The sequence below is a fragment of the Amblyomma maculatum genome, chromosome 10, assembly GCF_055883805.1.
Source record: "Amblyomma maculatum isolate TAMU_Amacu chromosome 10, ASM5588380v1, whole genome shotgun sequence".
Taxonomy (NCBI): Eukaryota; Metazoa; Arthropoda; class Arachnida; order Ixodida; family Ixodidae; genus Amblyomma; species Amblyomma maculatum.
The window spans coordinates 117,367,638-117,382,653 of record NC_139353.1 but is presented as its reverse complement, the minus strand read 5'-3'; the positions used below and the strand labels follow the sequence as shown (position 1 = coordinate 117,382,653).

The window sequence follows — 15,016 nt, the reverse complement described above, 5'->3', positions numbered from 1 at the left end:
GGGACAGGACGTCCGGTCCACCTTTTCGTCATTTATAGCTATTTGTGCCTCATGTACCGTATGCATGAAGTGCACGTCATAGCCATCGTACAAAAATGTTTAAACCGAAGCAGCGATCCATGTATTGTAATTCTATAGGAAATCATTTGGGAGTACAAATGAGAACCTTAATTAGATGTTCATTGCTCTCTACTGAACAATATGTATAAATGGACGATTGAATAGTTACAGTAATTTAGTGTGGTGCTAGAATTCTTTACGGCTGTGACCGCAATAAATATTAAGCATATTGCTCTTAGCTTTAAGCTCTAGCATTGACAACCCCATTCAAACAACCGACTGGCAGTGACAGGTTGCTTACAGCTGTTGATGAAAATGGAGGCAATCATGGTATTACTGCAGGCATATATGCTCCATTTTGTACTTCTGTTTCTTGCAAGCAAAACTTTATTTTGTTGCCTATTCGTAGGGACGCTGCACCTCTTACAAAACCCTCTGTTCAGTCGCTTTCATTCAAGGTACAAAAAGGAGGATATGTGCATGCACTCATAGGATAGCCTGTCTTTCCGTTAACAGCTGCAAATAGCACGCCACGGCTGCTCGGTAACTGGGATTGTTTTTTTCAATGCGGGTACCTGAGACGCCTAGCAATTAGTGTAATATTTATGCCAACCACTGCAGTTGAAAAAGAAGGTTACACTGCATCACTTTAACTGCTGCATGCACCTTTAAATGTGCCTTAATTTCATTTCCTATTCTTATAGATGCTGTACCTCTTGCTTTGGCTTTGTTCAGTAAACCGCCTTTCATTGCTTGAATTCCTATCTCTCTACCACTTTCTTGTTGCTCAGGGCGTGATCATTTAATTTTATTGTTCATATCGTATTGTTTTATTATGTGTGAATTATTTAGCCTACACAAACATGGTTTCATTGTTTTAGATGCGTATAGGGAGCGTTTTTTACGTAGAAATGAATCGATCGAGTTGTACCACTGGTGCGGAAACTGACAGCTTGGCACCTGCAGAAGATCTGCTTCCTGTAGTTGGAAGGGGAATAAAAAAGAGGATAATCAGTGGAAAAGCCTGCCTAAAAACGTAAAAAGGTGGCGCAAAAGCGAAATGCTGATCAGAGTGAGTGTTTGAATACCTCTGTTATCCCACTTCACTTGCTAGGTGATGTGACTATATATGAAGCACCTTAGTGTATTTTGTGTTATACTCGCTGTAAATTATGGAGACACTAAATTTTGCCCCGTTCATTTATTTTGAGTAACACGCGAATTGGAATAAAACGAAGTCATCCACATATCTAATGCCCATAGACATTAGATGCGTGGATGACCTCATCAATTGAGTTCCTATGTGAACATGCAATGGTTTGTCGAATATAATAATCTGTTAAAAATCGACTTTTCTACTGTTAGCCGGAGTAATACATATGCTCCATATGATAGCATTGTTTGCCTATAGTTAGTAACTGCACTTTTTTAATTAGTAACTGCACTATAGTATATGTGTGTTATCTCGTACGTCTATTTACTTTGCGAACAATTTGCAATCGAATTTCTTTTGTGAAGTTGTGTCTGCTACAAATAACGGATGACAGTTGGGACAATATAGGTTGCTTTAGGTATAACATATAGCGCGAAAATCTTTAATATATGAGATGACATTTTTGCATGGCATTGCTTAAACCAGCCTGTTTGAAGAAACGATATGAAAAGAAATATGGATGTCTTCGGACCTGAAAAGTAATCGAGGTGCCACGGCCATTTTTTTTCAGTGAAATTTTTATATGCCGTGAGCAAATGTATAGACACAAAAGTATGGCCCTTAGGTTTGCAAGATGCGGCGTAGATTTTGTTGTGACCGTGCATGGTCCGCGTTTGCGCGCACTATTGTGCGCCTGTGGGCATGGTATTGATATGTGCTGTTTGTGCAAGGGCTCTAAGTGAGCGTGTTCACATGAATCTTTCTGTGTGAGCATGCTTTGCTTTGTCGTGACCCTACAACTGTCAAATTGTCCCTGTCAAGGGAACGTCAGCAAAAATACAAAGAAATGTCGCCCTGTAAGAAATAGCCGGAAGGGCTCTTGTTCAACTGTTCACCCTTCCCGTCGAGAGGCGCTATTGTCATGTGAGGAATGCCTATTGTTCAAAGGAGACGGTCGAAGTGACACGTCCGCTGACGTACAGGAAAAGAAAGGAGCATGAGGATTACGGCCATTAGAGGATTTCCCGTGAATGCAGGAAAGAGTTGCAATTGCCGGAAAGGGACAATGCTGGGAGCAGTATTCGTGGCGCGCACGTACACTTGGGTTTTTAGAAGGAAATCCACTTGCCGAACCAACATAGCGGATCTTTGCAGAAGGATCGAAATTTACCTCCTCGCCGTTCCCAAGCTCTACCCGACAACAAGTGACCACGCCCGACGAAGCAATACTGGACCAGTCAGTGCATCAGACCATCAGTGCAGTGATGTGTTCGATTGGTTGCCGATATCTGAGGGGTATGCCCTGGAACTGATTGGTCAGCATCTTCAGAGAGGCGCTGGACATAGGGGATTTAATGACGTTGCAGAGCACGAAATGACGCTCTGAGCCCTTGCCTAACACATTTCTTTAAAGTAATTTGGGTACTTTCTTTACGAAAAAGTATGGTTGCTGTGCAGCCACTATATATATCCTCCAGCACTTTCACGTACGGCTCGTCTACACCCGTATTTTGTAATGCCTGCATCACTGACGAGGTTCCTACTGAGTCAAAGGCTTTTTCGCAATCAATGAATGTTATTTTCTTATTTCCTTCCTTAACCAGCCCGTATGTATAAGGTGTGATTATATTCCGAGCATTATTCTATCACCTGGTTGATGGTATGGATATGAGCTATAGTACAGTACCGTTTCCGAAAACATGCTTGATTCTTTGCTTGATTGCAGTCTAAGGTTGTCCTGATTCTATTAGTGATTACCTTTGTAAATATCTTGTACATAAGAGACAGTAAGCTGATTGGTCCATAATTTTTGACGTCCTTAGCGTCCCCTTTCATATGAATTAGGATGATGTCAGCGTTCTTCCGTGATTCCGGTAGTCGACAACAGCAGACACGGCGTATACAAGGTGACCAGTTTTTCTTGCACGATGTCCCCTTCCCCATACTTTGACAAATCTATAGTTATCTGATCCTCTCCATCTGTTTTCCCCCTTTTCATAGTTTTTATTGTTTTCTTATCCTTCTCCTTCCTTAGTGGCGGAACATCGGACTGTTTTTCCGACCGCCAATCTCATTACTGTCCACTTTGGTTAATGTAGAGATCAGTATATAATACCTCGGCTAATCTTGGACTATCTTCTCCATATTCGTGATTACGTTGCCTGCGTTATCTCTCAGCGCATAACCTGATTTTTGCCTATGCCCGATTTTTTCGTCACTGTTCTTCACTGTTTTCTTCACCAGATCATCGACGGCAACACCGGCGACAACAAAGCAGTACTGGGGCTCGACCTGCCGAGCGCCTTCGACAAGGTGAAGCACTCTGCGATCCTATCCCAAGTCTCGAAACTCAACATGGGAAAGAGATCATACGATTACATCAGAGACTTCCTCATGGACAGAACGGCCGAGCTCAGAGCGGGAGACCTCCAAGCACAGGAGAAGAAGCTGGGAAGCACAGGCACACCTCAGGGATCGGTCACCTCGCCGGTGCTTTTCAATCTCGTGATGATAGGAGTGCCCGAAAGGCTCAGGAACATCAAGGAAGTCCAACATACAATATACGCGGACGACATAACGCTGTGGGTGGAAGGGGGCAGCGATTCCCACAACGAATCCAGCCTACAGGCGGCCGTTGATGCGATCGAAGACCAACTCGACGGAACGGGGCTCAGATGCTCGCCGAGCATGTCGGAGCTCCTCGTCTACCCGCCCCTCAAGCGCCGCAAACCCAAGAGAAGCCCGAGAGAGTACAAGGCAATCAAAGACAAGATCAAAGAGGGAAACGCGATCCCAAGAGTCAACAAGATCAGACTGTTGGGAATGACGATTGAGACGCACGGCAGAAACGGCGAGACCGTCACCCGGCTCATTACGAAAGCGGCGAAGGCGACGAGGCTACTCAAACGAGTCACGAACAAGAAAAGTGGAATGAGGGAAGAGAGCCTGATCAGACTAATCAACTCGTTCGTCATATGTCACGCAGCGTACGTGCCGGCCTACCACAAGTGGAAGAGCGAGAAAACCAAGATAGATATACTCATCCGCAGAGCGTACAAGACGGCACTCGGACTGTTCGAAACAACGAGCACCAAACGCCTCCTGCAGCGGGGGGTGCACAACACGCTGGAGGAGATAGCGGAGGCCCAACGTGCCGTACAACTCGAAAGACTGTCTACGACAAAGGAAGCCCGGAAAATCCTGGACAACCTGGGAATTGGATATCAAGGCAGGGAGCAAACTCAGCTCCCCGTCCCCGATGAGATCAGGCGCAACATCAGAGTGGACTCGGTACCGAGGAACATGAGCCCGGAGTATAACAAAGGGAGGAGAGCAGCGAGATCCAAGGCGCTGATAGACCAGCACGCGGCCGACACACACGCACGCTACATTGACGCGGCTGAGTACACCAAGATACACGGCTTCACGACGGTCGTCGTCGACGCGACCGGCACCGTCCGCACGACCGCCTGCACGAGATGCACCAAGGAAGAGCAAGAGGAGGAGGTGGTCATCGCCCTGGCCATTGCCGACCGCGACTGCCACACAGTGCTATGCGACTCGAGGCAGGCGGTGAGAAATTACCCCAAAGGCAGGATAGCGAAGGAAGCGGTGCGCATACTGCAGGCGGCCGAGAACGACATTGGCAGCAGACAAGTGAGAATGAAGTGGTTCCCGGCGCACGCGGGCGAAACGTCAGACCGCAACGCCAACCACAACGAGACGGCACACGGAGGAGGCGCAGGCGCTAACGGACCGCGCCTCGGTCGACTAGCCGCTGTAGTTCAGCGCCAAGGACCGAATGACCGACTGAAGCGAAATAACCAAGGCGTTCCACCTAACTCGCAGAACTCTTCCACCCCCTTGCTCGGAACGCAGTCGAGAGCAAGCCGTTCTATTCAGACAGCTACAGATGGGCTCACTCCACAGCCCGTCGCTGATGCACAGAATGTATCCTGAGACGCATCCGACAGACAAATGCAGAAGCTGCTGAACGGAGACGGCCGGCTTCTCACACATTCTTTGAAAATGCAACAAGTACCAGGAAGAAGTTAGTCTAGGAGGATGCCGCCGCGACTGGAAGCAGCTGCAGGGAGCTACAATCAAGAGGAACAACTGTGGGCCGTCCAGCAGGACATCAAGGCGCTAGCCCGGCAGGGAACCAGCGAGCCGGCCACGGCTAGGGGAGACCCAGGCAGCGCGGCCTGGCCAAGAGGACGACGTAGGCCCCGTCCGGAGCGCGCGCGCGCGATCGCGCGTTCTACGGCAGGCCACAAATAAACGTTTTACTAATCCAGTCACTATTTTAAGGTTTCCCCCGTTCTTTACAGCAGGTTCAATTTTCTCCATGTAGGTGCGTAGGCCTGCACAACCTTCAGTTTATATCGCTTGTTAGGCTTAATTACGATGTCTGCCCCCCTCCCCTCATTATTGCTCTAAAATGTTTTATAATAGCAGCTATATTCTTATTGGCAAGGAAACCTACTCCTAATTCTCGTCTCACTGGTAAACCTCGATACACAGTATATGCCTCACTCGTCATCTTAGCCTCATTAAGCCCTATGACATACCATTTCATACCCTCTAGTTCCTATAACAGCACTGATGAACTCGCTTCACTAGCTAGAGTTCTAGCGTTAAACGTTACCAGGGTCAGTTTCCAATGGCGGCCTGTCCAGAAGAGCCAGGAATTTTTATCACCCCCTGCTGCGTCACAGGTCTGACCGTCGCCGTGATCAGTTGCTCCGCAGCAGCTGGTGACAGAGGGCAGAAGTTTTATGGGACTAATCATGGGAGGTTGCGGCGAATTACTGCACCAGGGTGGCCAACTCCTTTTCTTGTGAGAAAGTGTGTTGCGGGATGTGCTCACCGGCATCAGGTCGCATGCCAAACCTGTTTATGCAATTCCATCGACACGCGAATTTTTTTCTTATCCACTCGAGAATTACGTGGCACCGATATTCGAGCCCCGGTCCGCTTGTATGCGAGGTGGATGTTCTACTGCTACACCACCGCTGCAGCTCTTTCTTTTGTGTGCAAGATGCAGAGTGTTCGTGCATGTATTTTATCAAGCCTACGTTCATAACATGTTGAATAGTCTTGATTCCCAGAGACCATTGAAAAAAACCTCATAAAAGAATGTGTGGACATGGCCTTTAATATAACTATTATACTCAATCATACAGAGCAACTGGAAGGCCTTTAAGGTATGATCTGGACCAAATTCCATTAGAATATGCTGTGGAAGTGAGGAATCGATTTCAAGAATTAGATCTAGAAGACAGAGAGCCCGAAGAGATACGGACTGATGTTCGTGATATAATACAAGAAGTTGCTAATAAGGTAGTTCTAAAGCAAAAGAAATGCAAGAAAGCAAACTGGTTATCTGAAGATGCTTTGCAAATAGCTGAGGAAAGGAGGATGGCAAACGTTCTGGGGGAAAGAGAAAGATACAAGGTTCTCAATGCGGATTTTCAGAAAAAAGCAAGGAGAGATAAGAATGCCTTTCTGAACATACAGTGCCAAGCAGTTTAGGACAACAGCAAATTAAGGAACACAAGAGCTCTGTATAACACAATCAAAGATATCAAAGGAAAGCTACTGTGCTAAGCTGAGCGTGATAAAGGACAACCGAGCCAAGGACCTCACTGAAGCCACAGAGTTAAAGAAGAGGTGGCCGGAATACACAGAAGAACTGTACAAGAAGGACCCGAATGTGCAAACCCAACATAAGATGGTTGTGATTACTGATCTCGAGCCGGGCATCCTGAAGAGTGAGGTTAAATGGGCCTTAGCCAGCCTTGCTATGAACAAAGCTAGCGGAGTTGATGGCATTCCAGCTGAGTTGCTTCAAAACCTCAACGATGATGCTGTTAACATTCTGCATACATTATGTCAGAAGATTTGGACAATCCTGCAGTGGCCACAGAATTGGAGGAGGTCAGTTTGCATCCCCATTCCAAAAAAAGGCAGTGCCAAAGATTGTTCCAACTACCGCACGATCGCGCTTATTTCGCATGCTAGCAAGGTGATGTTGAAAATTCTTCCAGGTAGGCAGCAGCAGTATGTGGATCGGGAGCTTCCGGACGTGCAAGCTGGGTTTCGCAAGGGCAGAGGAACTAGAGACCAAATTGCCAACCTTCGCTGGATCATGCAAAAAGCAAGAGAGTTCCAGAAACACATCTACTTCTGCTTTATTGATTATGCGAAAGCGTGTGACTGAGTAGATCACAGCAGATTGTGGCAAGCTCTCCAAGAGATGGGAGTTCCAATTCACCTCATCTGTCTCCTCAGGAACCTGTATGAAGGGCAAGAGGCCACAGTCAGAACTGGGCATGGTCTTACTGACTGGTTTCCGATTGAGAAAGGAGTGAGGCAAGGCTGCATACTGTTGCCCTTCCTATCTAACCTATATGCAGAGTGTATCATAAGGAAGGCCGGTCTGGACTAGTCTTCAGCTGGGATGAAGGTTGCTGGAAAACGTATCAACAACCTTACATATGCGGATGATACCACTTTAATGGCGGAAAGTGAAATGGAACTCAAGAGACTTCTGAATCGCGTACAAGTAGCGAGTGAGAAGTTTGGGCTTAAACTGAACATTAAAAAGACAAAGATCATGGCGTCTTGTCGTATCAAGTCCTGGAGCATCAAGGGACAAGAAGTGGAAGCTGTGACAGATTTTCTCTTTTTGGGAGACGCCTGCTTCTGGGCAAGAGAACAATGGTTAGCCTTGACCGCCTAGTAAAGAGCAGAGACATTAGTCTGCCAACCAAGATCCGTATAACTCGTGCTATGGTATTTCCAATTGCAATGTATGGATGCGAGAGTTGGACTGTGAAAAAGGCTGACTGCCGAAGAATTGACGCGTTTGAATTGTGGTGCTGGCGAAGACTCTTGAGAGTTCCTTGGACTGCCAGAAGATCAAATCAGTCGATATTGTTGACCATAAACCCTGACTGCTCATTGGAGGGTCAAATTCTAAAGTTAAAGCTCAGCTACTTTGGTCATCTGATGAGAAGAGAGGAGTCGCTGGAGAAAGATTTGATATTAGGAAAGGTTGAGGGTCGCCGGAGAAGGGGTAGGCAGCGAACGCGATGGCTAGATGGCATCCTCGAGGCACTGCAGATGAAGTTATGTGATGTTAGGAAGATAGTGAGAGACCGGAAAGCGTGGCGTGACATGGTCCATAGGGTCACGAAGAGTCGGACACAACTGAACGACTGAACTGAACCGATATAGAGCACCTAGACTTCAAATATGTGTTTGAATAGGTGTTGAGAACCTCAGGTTGCATCGTATGGTGATATATGCTTGTTTCACTTTCAGACGTCATTTGTGAGACCCATAGGGTCAATATTCTCAACAAACTGTTCGTTAAACAACACTGAATCATAGAGATGGTTCTGCTTCCTGCGGGGCTCCAGCTGGGCCATGTTCTTCCCCGGCCCCTCAACCTCATCGCTTGATCTATCAAGCCTTCACTACAAACCACCATGCTCAATACACTCCACAGTCCCTTCCCCATCCATGGTGGACTCTGCCCTGGAACGCAGCCCATGCCCAGCCTCCTATTCCTGCAACTCATCTGGTACCCTACCTACCTAGCCCCTTCCATCTCGATCCTGTACCTCATGTCACCTCTTCCTGTCGGCATTTCTGTTCCTTTTATGTCTTTCTTTAGTTGCATATCAGATATACAAAACGTTTGCAAAAACCGCTGGGCCAATTGCCGAAGCTAGTATAGGCCCAATGTACACATTTTTATAACAACAACAGAAGATACCAGCGTGAAAGTCGATTATAAATGATCAGTGTCACCTTGTGGCATGTACATGTATATGAGCTCTCAATAAAATGTTTAGTTTGCCTGATTTTATTACATGGCTTTATGACTCCTTAGATTGCAAATGATATGCAATATGGTATTGGGAAATGACTGCAGGGAAACATGCCTACTAGGTAGCAGTAGTCGACGAACACGGGCGTACGCGCATCTCACTCACACTTTACACCAAGAAGCCAGAGGTAGCTGAACAAGCAGCGATAGCACTACCTCGAAAAGACTCGAACTTCAAAACTATATACAGCGACTCTAGAGCAGCCACTCGAGCTTTCGCCAAGGGCGGGATAGACAAGACGACGCTACGGATCTTAGGCGGAAGCAACATCCCCAATAACTCCATCGTATGGTTCCCGGCACACATGGGCAGCTTAGGGGGCGGCCTGCGGAATCTCAATGAGATCGCACACGAGGCGGCGCGAGGACTCATCGACCGCGTCCCTCCTGTTCCCTCTGCTACTCTACATATCGAGTATAGAGATTAATTATTCACGTACAACGAGCTCACTAAGCACTTTTATCTAGGCAGACGAGCATTTCAACTCCCGGATAAGAAATTAACCCGCAGCCAATCAGTCACGTTACGCTTGCTCCAAACGAACCCATACCCCAACCCCTGGCGCATGAAGCACATCGACCCAGACTACGACGGACAACATGTGTGTGAACGGTGCAGTGACCGTGTAGACTTAAACCATATGCTGTGTGGTTGTGCATTGAGCGACGCCTATGCCAAGAACAAGGAACGTTGGGACAATTTGTTAAAAATTTGGAGGACGCTTAAGCTTCGCCTTCAAGAGTGGAACGCGATAGCGTTATTGCACCTCGTTCGCACCGCCCAGCACTGCCGGCACTGGTAGATGGCGCCGCTTCCATCGCACGCGTCTCAAGAGCGAGCGCGCAAGGCCCTGCAATACAACACCCGTCGACCTGCCAAGGAGTGTAAGACAATGCGCTACGGCGCAGCAATCACTGATGAGGCGCCCCGCGTTGGACTTTGCACTCACGAATCACGCGATGAGCGCCGAGCAACGCAGCGTTCGGCGCTGCAACGAAACGTTCGCCTGAGCAAGCGGAACGAACCAAAGAACTCGGTGTCTCGGAGAGAGAAAGCCGGGCAGCGACGCGCCATGAAGGCGGACGCGATCATGGGGCTGACGCCTTAATGGAATCGTCCGCTATCTCGCTTGGGAGCACCACGCAGAAGCATGATTCCTCGGAAGCAGCTCGGCACACATCGCAGGGGACGCTTTCCCAGCAGAAGCGCTACGGCGCAGCGATCACGTCAGAGGCGTCCGGCATCAGACGCTGCACCTAGAAATCGCGCTGTGAGCGGAAAGAGGAGCCGCGTCGCCTAAACACCACTGTTCGAGTGACGCACGCTGGATGTTGGAATGGGAGAGAGCGAGAAAACTTATTAAACGCAAGGGTATTCGGGCATCCTCGCACCGGTACCCGCGCGGCCCGAAGGGGAGAAGCGGGTGAGCGAAGATAGTGATCTAAAGAATGGAAAGAAGCTTGATTCTACAACCGGTGAGGGTGCACGGCGAAACGTCAGGGGCGAGTGGCGCGCCACGTTTCGGGGCAGCGCCGCACATTGCGAGGAGGGGTTCTTCTGCGTTTGCCGCAAGATGGCTCTGCATGTGCGCAGAGCGCAGAAGAAATGTAGTGGAAACGTACTTCGCTCCTCGTGTAACTGCGACTTCTGTAAGTAACATGCTCATAATTACCGATATACACCGCAGTATAACGTTCTACGGCACGTTTCTAAGGCAACACCGCATTCACTAAAAGCGCTTTTGTACCACTTTCAAGCATCGAACTCATGGCTCATGGCTGAGTGGGGGGACTTCCACTTCCGGCCGCCACAGCGTACGGACGTGTAATGACGGGCTCCGCAGGAGCGGCTTCAGCGGCCATGTCTGGCCGCGGTAACAGTGCTATGGAACAGGATAATGACTACCAGGTTGTTCTGCCAAGTCTTCCAACAGGACGTTTTGTGTTAAACACATGTTTTTTGCACGCGGATATCAGGGCCCGACCGTACCGGGTGGAAGATTTCCGAGACGCGTTGGCTCAGCGTTCGCTGCTCCCTGACGTTATCGCCATGGGGGCGTATCGCATGAGCCACGTCTGGGCTATCAGCCTGAAAGACGCGGATGCTGTGAAGAAGATTGCTGGAGTGGGTGAGTTGTGTGTGACGCAACGTCGCTGTCTCGTTATTGATCCGGCCAACCAGGATGTGAGGCTGAAGCTCCACTGGTTGCTTCACAACGTTCCGGATGAAGATGTGCGTGTGGCCTTCGCGCCGTATGGAAAGTTTTCCGAATTGGCCAGGGAGCGCTGGCGCGTGCATGGCATATCGAATAAAGATTCAACTACCAGGATTGTCACCTTGAAGATGAAAGTGGGGGTAAAACTGGACGACTTGCCGCACCAGCTGAACGTCGGCGGAGAGTTGGCGCTCGTCGTAGTACCTGGAAGGCCTCCGTTATGTCTCCAGTGTCGAAGTACCGGCCACATTCGCCGAGAGTGTAAGGTTCCGCGTTGTGGTGCATGCCGTCGTTTTGGCCACGAAGAAGGGCAGTGTTCTCGCAGCTACGCGAGCATCGCTGGTCCTGGGAACAGCGAAGATTCTTCCGAGCATCTGATGGATGAGGCGGACGCGGAAGAGGCAGCCAAAACAACCGGGCAAACGGCAAGGAATGATGGGCCGGTGTTGACCCCTTTGACAATGAGGAGGACGTCCACGGCCGTTGCGGCAGCGGATTCTGCACCAGTGGAGAATGGTTCCCAACTGGACGCAAGTAACAGCGTGGCGGACGCCAGAGAACCTGTGCTCGAAAGCCAAGGCAGCGCGGAGTCTCCCAACTCCGACGTTATGGACTTCAACGCAGAAGTAAGCGACCTACCCGTTGGGAAGCGGCCCCATGATGAGAGCGCCGGTGAGGATCTGCAGCCTGGTGGTGGCAGTGACGAGCCGCCATCGAAAGCACCGTGGGTTCGACGTTCGACGTTGAGGCCTCGGCTGAACGTTTCATCCGACGCGGCAGGCGGGGAAACCGCCTCCGTAGTTTGGATGTGACCTAATGCATGTGAGTGCAGGGGGTGCGTCAGCCATCATAGCCTGTTTTCGGCTGTGGCTCTTTGTGTTTGTGAAAGGTGGCAAGTGCGGTGGTCAGGCACGCCTCAGTACACATTTAGACATTCCATTGGGAGGCCGGATACGAGCGCGTACGCTTCGGAACCTCGGACAAGCAGATCCACATGGACGATTGAGGTAGGCATCACATAGATCGGGCGCCCTTTTCTCTAGACGCATGGCAATTAAGCTAGATGTCCCATTACGTGTAGCAACCTTGAATGTTAGAGGGCTTGGAGCCCGAAGGCGGCAATGCCAGTTGAATCGCGTGCTGCTAGATAATGAAATCGACGTATTAGCCGTTCAAGAGTCGAAGATAGAATCTCAGGACCATGCAGACCGCATGGTGTCTGTTTTCCATGCAAACTTTGATGTGTGTGTTTGTCATTCTGTGGGGACTGCAGGCGGATGCCTTCTTTTCATTCGCAATACTTTGGGTATAAACGTACACTGCGTATTTGCATGCGAAAGTGACCGACTCTTGGTTGTTGACTTTTTGTTCTGAAATTTATTTTGGCGTGCTGTCTATATGTACGCCCCCAATGTTGAAAGTGATCGTCAAAACTTCTTTTATTCAGTCGAGCCGTACTTGAAATGTGACAAAATTTTGCTTGTATTCGGCGATTTTAACTGTGTTTGTGCTGCTACTGATCGAGTGAAGATTAGATCCATGAAAGACAAGAGCGCTGAACTGTTGAATGTATTTGTGCATGACTATTGCTTGGAAGACATTGGAAATGTGTTTTCTTCTGGAACCCGTGCGGAATACACGCACTTTCAACGCGATGGTCATGCGAGACTAGACAGGCTGTATGTATATATTGATCTCGTTCCAATTTGTACCGACTATAATGTAAAACCTATTTCGTTTAGTGATCATTGCCTTGTTAGTGCGAATTTTGGAATGAAGGTCAAGAAATCTGTTTTCAACTGGCATCTATGGAGACTGAACGAGAAAATTTTGGACGATGAAGAATTTGTTAAGGCAATCACGAACGATTTGGAATGTTTGCTTAAGGTGCATGAAGAAAGCCGTGCAGATAAATGGGAAAGATTTAATGAGCAGGTGAAGAAAAAAGCAATAGAAAAGAGCAGTGTTATTCGGTACAAACAGAAAAAAAAACAGAAAAGGAACTTCAAGGACAACTTGAGTGCCTGTTGTGCATGGAAAGCTGTGCGCCAGGAAAGCTCACTAAGCAATTAAGAGATGTGAAATCTTATTTAGAAAGAATCGACGCTGAGAAGTACAGAGCCGCGGTTATACGCGCAAGAAGCGATAAACTGTGGGTTGGCGAGGCGCCGACAAAGCGAGCGCTATCAGATGAAAAAAGGTATGCTTGCCAGAAGGAAATCAGTCAAATAAGACATGAAGGGCAGATTACAAACGATGCTAAAGATATAAAGTGTGCGATTCTGAAACATTTTGCTGAGCTTCTGAGTAATACGCGCGAACATAGTGAAGGGTTTCCAATAGAATATTTACAGCTAATGCCAACGCTCGAAGATCGTGTGAAAGAGAGCCTTGAAATGCCTATTACAATGCATGAGATAGAAAAGACCATAGATGACCTCCCATGTGGGAAAGTGTCACGAAATCGGCGCCCATTTTCATCAAGCCGGTACAGCGCTAGGCGCGCGCGGCGTCGCGTGGAGAGCATGGAGAGAAAAGCCCCTTCCCCGCGCGGGAGAGCGCGTAGCTTTGTACGCGCTGCCGTGACCCTCTTTCCCATTGCCCGGGGATGATGGTGGTTCATCGGCCTGGAATGTGCCAGGCCTTTCGAGAAAGTTCTATGGGACCTGGCCAATGACGACGCGCGGCTCGACTGGAGGAGAAGAGGGAGCTATAACCAGCGAAGTTATGTGTGTGTGCGCGCTAGCTTTGACGCGTGCTAACAAACAGACGCGGCGCGCCCTATTTAAAGAGACCGCGCCGCTTGATGAGTCAGTCAGTCAGTTCGTCCGTGTTTTGCGACGTATTCGCCTGTGATTCGGCTGGACTCCCGGGGATCACCCGCTGCTGGCAAGCCCACGGACTTTCAAGGGAGCGGCGCTCGTCTCGTATGGCGGCCACATCGTGACTCTTGAGGCGTCGGACTGCAACAGTGCCCGGTGAACAATTTGGTGTTTGTTTATGTACTCTCTCGTGTTTCATCTGTTGTAAAGCCTCTACGTTATTGGATGCCTGTGTAATTGCATGCTTAGCGTTTGTATTCTGTGAACCTCTCGTCTGTGCATTTCAAGTGATCTTGTGTATTCCTTTGTATCGTCTCTTGCTGTGCATAAATTGTGTTTTGTTTGTTACTTCTGACTCCGATCCTTTCTCTAGTTTGAACCGGCGACCGCTGGGCACCAAACGACCACCCCCTTCTGTCTCCACAAGGTAGTTGAATTCCGGCTGAGCTTGCCACGCAGGTCGAGGGCAACTCCTTTGCGACCGGAACAGCTACCCCCACCCACTCAAAGGGTGTCTGGGAGTGTGCGCACCGTTAAGGGCGCATCGTTAATAATACCCCCATAATTAATAACGGGTGACAATAATTCTGCGTCCGCGACAGGACGTTTGGTGCACTCAAGCTCAGAGGACGGAGAACGAGTTGGAAGAGTTTACGAAGAGGTCGTAAACGGTGTAGCAGCAGAGCGATAGCAAGAGGTACCGCGCTGAAGCGGTTGTGTAAGGTCCATTGAGAGTGCTATGTATTAGCATTAAACAGTTCAGATTAGAGATGAATCTCAAAGAGATTATTGCCTTAGGCCTAGAGAAGGGTCTTAAAGGAGCTGAACTGCGAGAATGGGTGGACCGAAAAGAAAGAGAGGTTCT

General features: G+C 48.8%; 2 pseudogenes; both read left to right on the top strand.

Moving 5' to 3' along the window:
* The first annotated feature begins 3,568 nt into the window (after positions 1–3,568).
* On the top strand, positions 3,569–5,494 carry LOC146177311 (uncharacterized; annotated as a pseudogene).
* A 5,447-nt stretch (positions 5,495–10,941) lies between these two features.
* On the top strand, positions 10,942–12,130 carry LOC146177310 (uncharacterized; annotated as a pseudogene).
* Positions 12,131–15,016: the final 2,886 nt, after the last annotated feature.